The sequence below is a fragment of the Pan troglodytes genome, chromosome 9 (genome assembly GCF_028858775.2).
Source record: "Pan troglodytes isolate AG18354 chromosome 9, NHGRI_mPanTro3-v2.0_pri, whole genome shotgun sequence".
Taxonomy (NCBI): Eukaryota; Metazoa; Chordata; class Mammalia; order Primates; family Hominidae; genus Pan; species Pan troglodytes.
In genome coordinates this window covers 33738459-33746218 of record NC_072407.2, presented here as the reverse complement: position 1 = coordinate 33746218, position 7760 = coordinate 33738459, and the positions used below count along the sequence as shown (strand labels likewise).

Sequence of the window (7760 nt, the reverse complement as noted above, 5' to 3'; positions counted from 1 at the left end):
TTATTTTTTGAATGTTTTATAAAAGCCATTCTGACTGGTTTGAAATGGTATCTCATTGTGGATTTGATTTGCATTTCTCTAATCATTAGTGATGTTGGGCATCTTCTCACATACTTGTTGGTCATGTGTTTTTCTCTTTTTGAGAAGTGTCTGTTCGTGATCTTTCTTCATTTTTAAATGAGGTTGTTTTTGCCTGTTGATTTGTTAGAGTTCCTTAGAGATCCTTGATATTAGACCTTTGTCAGATGCATAGTTTGCAAATATTTTCTCCCATTCTGTAGGTTGTGCATTACTCTGTTGATAGTTTCTCTGCTGTGCAGAAGCTCTTTAGTTTAATTAGGTACTACTTTTTCTATTTCTTTTGTTGCAGTTGTTTTTGGAGACTTCATCATAAAATTTTTGCCAAGGTCTATGTCCAGAATGGTATATCTTAGGCTTTCTTCTAAGGTTTTTATAGCTTTAGGTTTTAGAGTTAAGTCTTTAGTCCATCTTGAGTTAATTTTTGTATATGTTAAAGGAAGGGCCAGGTGTGGTGGCTCACACCTGTAATCCCAGCATTTTGGGAGGCTGAGGTGGGTGGATCACATGAGTTCAGGAGTTCGAGACCAGCCTGGCCAATATGGTGAAACCCTGTCTGTACTATAAAAATATATATATATATATATAAAATTACCTGAGTTTGGTGGAGGGCACCTGTAATCCCAGCTACGTAGGAGGCTGAGGCAGGAGAATTGCTCGAACCTAGGAGTCAGAGGTTGCGGTGAGCCGAGATTGCACCATTGCACTCTAGCCTGGGCAACAAGCATGAAACTCCATCTCAAGAAAAAAAAAAAAAGTAAAGAAAGGAAGGGGTTCAGTTTCAATCTTCTGCATATGGCCAGTCACTTATCACAGCACCATTTATTGAAGAGAAATTCCTTTCCCCATTGCTTGTTTTTGTTGACTTTGTCAAAGATCAGATGGTTGTAGGTGTGCAACTTTATTTGTGAGTTCTCTAACCTGTTCCATTGTGTCTGTTTTTGTACAAGTACCATGATATTTTGTTTATTGTAGCTTATGGTATAGTTTTACATCAAGTAGTGTGATGTTTCTGGCCTTGTTCTTTTTGCTTAGGATTACTTTGGCTATTTGGGCTCCATTTTGGCTTCACATACATTTTAAAATAGTTTTTTCTAGTTCTGTGAAAAACAATGTCATCAGTAGTTTGATAGGAATAGCATTGAATCTGTAAATTGCTTTGGGGAGGATGGCCATTTTAATAATATTGATTCTTCCTACCCATGAGCATGGAATGTGTTTCCATTGGTTTGTGATGTCTCTGATTTCTTCAGAAGTGTTTTGTAATTCTCACTGTAGAGATCATTTACCTCTTCAGTTGGCTGTATTTCTAGATATTTTATTCTATTTGTGGCTATTGTGATTGAGAGCGTGTTCTTGATTTGGCTCCCATCTCAGACATTACTGGTGTGTAGAAATGCTATGGATGTTGATTTTGTATCCTGAAACTTTGCTGAAGTTATTTATTATTTCTAGGAGGCTTTTGGTGGAGTCTTTATCATTTTCTGGGCATAGAGTCATGTCATTAATTAAGAGAGATAGCTTGACTTCTTCTTTTCTTATTTGGATATCTTTTATTTCTTTACTTTGCTTTATTGCTCTGGCTAGGACTTCCAGTTTATATTGAAAGAACTGGTGAGAGTGGGCATCTTTCTTTTGTTCCAGTTCTCAAGGGGAATGTTTCCAGCTTTTGCCCATTTAATATGATGTTGGCTGTGAATTTGTCATAGGTGGCTCTTATTATTTTGAGGTGTGTTCCTTTGGTGCATTAAAGTTTGTTCAGGGTTTTTAGCCTGAAGAAATCCTGGATTTTATCAAAAACCTTTTCTGCCTTTATTAAGAGGATCATGTGTATTTTGTTTTTAATGATAAATTATACAACAAGAAAACTTAACTATCATAAATATATATGCACCCAGCCCTGGAGCACCCGGATTCATAAAACAAGCTCTTAGAGACCTATGAAGAGACTTAGATAACCATCCAATAGTAATGTGAGACTTCAATATTCCCACTGACAGTGTTAGACACATCACTGAGGCAAAAAATAAAGATATTCATGACATGAATTCGACACTTGACCAAGTAGACCTAAGAGGCATCAACAGAATACTCTATGCAACAATAAAATATACATTCTTCTCATATGCACATGGCACATACTCTAAGATTGGCTACAAGCTCAGCAATCCTTAGCAAATTTTAAAAAAACCTAAATCATACCAACCACACTCTTAGACCATAACACAATAAAATATGATTCAGTACCAAGAAGAACTTTCAAAATCATGTAATTACATGGAAATTAACCAATCTGCTCCTAAACTTATGAGTAAATAATAAAATAAAGGTATAAATCCAAAACTTCTTTGAAACTAATGAAATAAAGATATAACATATCAGAATCTCTGGGACACAGCTAAAGCAGTGTTAAGAGGAGTGTTTATAGTGCTAAATGCCTAAATTAAGAAGTAGATCTCAAATTAACAACCTAACATCACACCTAGAGGAACTAGAAAAACTAGAGCAAGCCAACCCCAAAGCTAGCAGAAGAAAAGAAATAACCATAATCAGAGCTGAACTGAATGAAATTGAGATGCAAAATCCACTGAAAAGATCAACGAAACCTAAAGTTTGTTTTTTGAAAGAAGAAATAGTATTGATGGACAGCTAGCCAGATTAATAAAGAAGAAAGAAGATCCAAATAAACACAATCAGAAATGACTAAGGTGACACTCCCACCAACATTGCAGAAATACAAGGAGTCCTCAGAGACTATTATGAACAGCTCTATGTGCACAAACTAGAAAATCTAGAAGAAATGGATAAATTCTAGGAAATATACAATAACCAAGATTGAACCAGGAAGAAATTGAAATCCTGAACAGAGCACTAATGAGTTCCCAACAAAATATTTACTAGACAGAAAAAGCCCTGGATCATATGAACTATAACCAAATCCTACCAGATGTATAAAGAAGAGCCAGTACCAATCCTGCTAAAATTATTTCAAAAAATCAAGGAGGGACTCCTCCCTAACTCATTATATGAAGCCAGCATCATTCTGATACCAAAACCCGGAAGGGACACAGTGAAAAAAGAAACTTCAGGCAAATATCCCTGATGAACATAAATTCAAAAATCTTCAGCAAAATACTAACAAATTGAATCCAGCAGCACATCAAAAAGCTAATCTACCATGATCAAATAGGTTTTATTCATTGGATGCAAGGCTGATTCAATACATAGAAATTAATAAATGTGATTCATTTACAGAACTAACTTCTGATATTTATCTCTTAAAATAATCCTAAGAAATGTACTAAAATCAATCAAGGGTTGAGGGAAAAGAACTTTAATAAAAACTTTAAAAGATGATAGTTTTTTATTGAGCATCCTTCTGCCCATCACTAAAGGTAACAAGGAATTATGCCTGTTATAATAAAGATATGGTATGAAAATTTAGCCAGTCTTAGAAATTAGTTCCAGAGAGGCTACTGTGAGGATGTGTGTTTAGGTAGAACACATTTTTTTCAACATCTTCACATAATTGAAAGAGAAGCCAAATAGGAATTCTCTTAATTATTTGGAGTAAACTGATGTGCTAAGAGATAGGGAACACTGGATAAAAGTATGTATACAAAGAGCTTGTTTAAAATTCTATTCTGTATCACTTTCTTTACTAAGGTTTACTAAGATTCAGTTTTCTTGTAAAAATGGGGTGAACTACCTACTTTCCAGTGTTGGTGCAAGAGTTAAATTATGTGCAAAATACTTAGCATACTACCTGGTACATTATAAATGTTTAATAAGTAGGAGTTATGCAGCATCATCATGCAGCATTATATTATTTGATATCCATAGTGGCACCAAATAGGTACTTCAGTAAAGTTCTTCTGAATTTATTAAGGAAATAAAGGAGATCTATAGATGGATCTTATGTGTATGGCAAACTAACATGTATGGCATGTGAAAATTTAGGAAACACTTATTCTCTTTGTAACATATTTCAACTGGACTACATGTGTATGCAACAAAAAAGAGTATTTTCTAATAGTAGGCATATTTTGTTTTAGTTTGTTTGTCCCACTATAGCAGAATACCTTAAACTGGGTAATTTATAAAAACAATAATTTATATTTTATTTTCTTGAAGGAAAATTTGTATTTTAATTTTTTATGTAGAGAAAACTCAACAGCATACATTTAACCCACTTTAGTGGCAAGTTCTTTAGTCTTTGCCTTTTTGAGCTTGAGAATGTGAGCCACAGATCTGGGAACCCAGGACATTGCTTCCCCAGTGATGGTGGATCTCATTGTATCTGTCATTGCAATTTGTCCTGATAGCTTCCACCAGCTTAGGCAAAGCTCCTTTGCCTTCTGAGTTAACCTATATGAAGGCGACAGTGGTGCAGGTCTTCCTGTGGACTAGATGTCCCAGTCTTGCCTTCCCCTTGATAATGCAGTAAGGGACCCCCATTTTACAACGTAGGACAGGCAGGAAGACAACCAGCTCGACGGGATCCACGTCATGTGCAATCACCACCAGCTGAGCTTTCTTGTTCTCCACCAAGTTGGTGACCGTCTTAACTCCTGCTTGAAGGACAGGTGGTCTCTTATTAGCCTCTGCTTATTCTTTTGCTTTGTCTCTGGTCTGTACTTGTGGGCCAGCTTAAGCAGCTGAGTAGCTGTTTGCTGGTCCAGGGCCTGGATGAACTGGTTAATCACAGGAGGCATATTCAGTCACTTATCGAGGATGGCTGTCTGCTGCTGCAACCTGATATAGCGGGGCCATTTCACAAAGCAGGTGAGGTCTCTTTTGGGCTGGATGTCCTGTCCAATGCCAACATTCTTAGGCCTTTTCTCAAACAAGGGATTCATCACTTTCTTGGCCTCCTGCTTCTTCACAGCAGCAGGGACCAGAGCCATCTTCTTCCCCTTGGTCTTCTTTCCTTTCAGCATCTTAGGCAGTGGGAGGAAACAGCAAGAACAAGAATTTATATTCTCACAATTCTGAAGGCTAGGAAGTCCAAAATCAAGGCACCAGCATGTGGTCTAGTAGGCACCTTTCCGCTGCATCCTCATGTGGCAGGAAGTAGATGTGCATGTGAGCACAGGTTTGCAGAATGCTGCCCAAAGCCTCTTTCAAAGGACATTAATCCCATTAACAAAAAGCATCCCTCATGGCCTAGTCATCTCTTAAAGGCCCACCTCTTAATATTATCACATTGGCAGCACTTGGATTTTAGAGGGGATTAGGTTTCAACATGAATTTTGGAGGGAACAAAACATTTAAACCATAGCAGAAAGTGTGTCAAAAATGGCAGATTATGTAGAATAAATTTAGTGAACTTTAAATGTCAGTACTTCTGATTTGGGTTTAATACCCATTTAGACTGACAATTAGCACTGGGGTTTTAATGCAGACCTCTAACTTTCATTTTTGAAATGATATTTTTTTTCTAAATGTTTGCTTTGTTTTCAGAACAACTTTTCAGTTTAGGTCTTTACTACATGGCTTTACATTTTTTTTTTCTTATCCCCCACCTGCCAAATTTGGCAATTTTCTTTGGGCTTGAATGTGTCTAATATAGATTTTGTATTTCCTAAAATACTTAGTGGACTACTTGGCACATAGTAGATACTCAATGATATGGTTTGACTTTGTGTCCCCACTCAAGTGTCATCTTGAGTTGTAATCCCCATGTGTTGAGGGAGGGACCTGGTGGGAGTTGATTGGATCACGGTGGCTGTTTCCCCTGTGCTGTTCTCATGATAGTGAGGGAGTTCTCATGAAAGCTAATGGTTTTATAAGGGGATCGATCTCTCTCTCTCTCTCTCTCTCTGTCTCTCTGTCTCTCTCTCTCTCTCTCCATCTCTCTCTCTCTGTCTCTCTGTCTCTCTCCATCTCTCTCTCTTTCTCTGTCTCTCTCTGTCTCTCTCTCTATCTCTCTCTCTCTCCACCTCTATCTCTCCCTCTCTCTCTCTCTTGCTCTCTCTCTCTCCCTCTCTGTCTCTTGCTCTCTCTCTCCCTCTCTCTCTATCCCTCTCTCTCCCTCTCCCTCTCTGTCTCTCTCCCTCTCCGTCTCTCTCCCTCTCTCTCCCTCTCCCTCTCCCTCCCTGTCCCTCTCTCTCTCTCATGCGCTCTCTCTCTTGCTCTCTCTCTCTCGCTGTCTCTCCCTCTCTCTCCCCGCCCCGTCTCTCCCTCTCTCCCCCTCCTGCTGCCTTGTGAAGGAGGTATTTGCTTCCCCTTCACCTTCTGCCATGACTGTAAGTTTCCTGAGGCCTCCCCAATCATGTGGAACTGTGAGTCAGTTAAACCTCTGTGTTTATAAATTACCCAGTCTCAGGTATTATCATTATAGCAATGTGAGAACAGACTAATACACTCAGTAAACACACACACACACCAAGATATATATATTTGCCATTATTATCTGTCTTTTAGTATGTACCTACTATTCATTGTCATAAAACTTTACACTGATTTTCTTATTTAATTTTCTGAGAAACACTGACAAGTTAGTATTCACATTTTACAAAAGAGAAAACAACTAAGATTTAGAGAGATTAAACCATAAGGCCATATTCCAAGACTATCTAGTTCATAAGTGGAGAACAATTTAATTGTTTCTATGGTCATCATCTGTAACAATGGTATTACAGAAGAGTGAAATCAGCAAGATGGTAAGAGAGGAAGTCTCAGGCTCTACTCTCTGCCCAACTAAAAATGCAGCTAGCAACTATCTACAAACCAAAACATATTTTTGAAAATCCAAATACTTGTAACTAAGTCTGACACACTAACGTGGTCTACAGGCTGACTGAGAACAGCATTAGAAGGATAAGAACTGCTTCACTTCAACCCCTCTTCTTCTCCCAAGTCAGCACAATGCCAGATGGGTACGATTTCTGCAGGCCATGGTTTTTACAGGGGGCAAAAAAGAACTGGAGTCAGTCATCCAGCTTCCTTAGCATTCTGAAGCACTTCCTGGAAGCCCGCTTTTGTTTCACCTCATGAGGGAACACTGGGAATAACATCTGAGGTCAAATAAAAACAGAGAAATAAGATAGAGATTACATTGACCAGTGTGTGATCTTGTTGGTACTTTTGTGTTCCTGCCAGCTATGGCACCTAGTCATAGATACCAGCCAACTTCATACCCCACCTGCAAAGCTGATTTGGTTGTTTTCAGAACCACAGTAGGAAGTTCAACCTGGCTTGAGTTATAGATGGCTAGTCTCTATACCAAGCTTCAGATTCCACCCCAACAACCTCACCCAAGCAGGGAAACGCCTTCCTCTCTGTCCATTTAGTAGAAGCAGAGAGGCTAGACCTGCTTGACCTGGAAGTCCAAAGAATGACTCAGCTCAGCCAAAAAGCCTGACAAATGACCTCATCCAGGCAGGGATATCCCTGCCTCTTCCTATTTTGGAGAAGCATAGGGGCCAGACATGCTTGAACCAAGAGATCAAACAGTGGCTGAACTCAGCCAAAAGCCCACCCCATGGTTCCACCCAAAGAAGGAGGCAACTCTCAATTGTGCATTTCTAAGGAGCATAGTCTCTGGGCCCTGCCTGTCCCAAGCAGCAACTCTGTCTAACCTCAGACCTGAGCCTGTAGCCCTGTCCAACCGCAGATCCAAAATGTCTCAGTCAGGGAATGTATCCTCTGGTAGGTGTGACCAGAGAGCCTCACAGTAA

At 39.0% G+C, this 7760-nt stretch overlaps 1 pseudogene; it reads right to left on the bottom strand.

The window, feature by feature from the left end:
- Positions 1 to 4262: 4262 nt before the first annotated feature.
- On the bottom strand, positions 4263 to 5018 carry LOC107967321 (large ribosomal subunit protein eL8-like; annotated as a pseudogene).
- Between the last annotated feature and the right edge of the window lie 2742 nt (positions 5019 to 7760).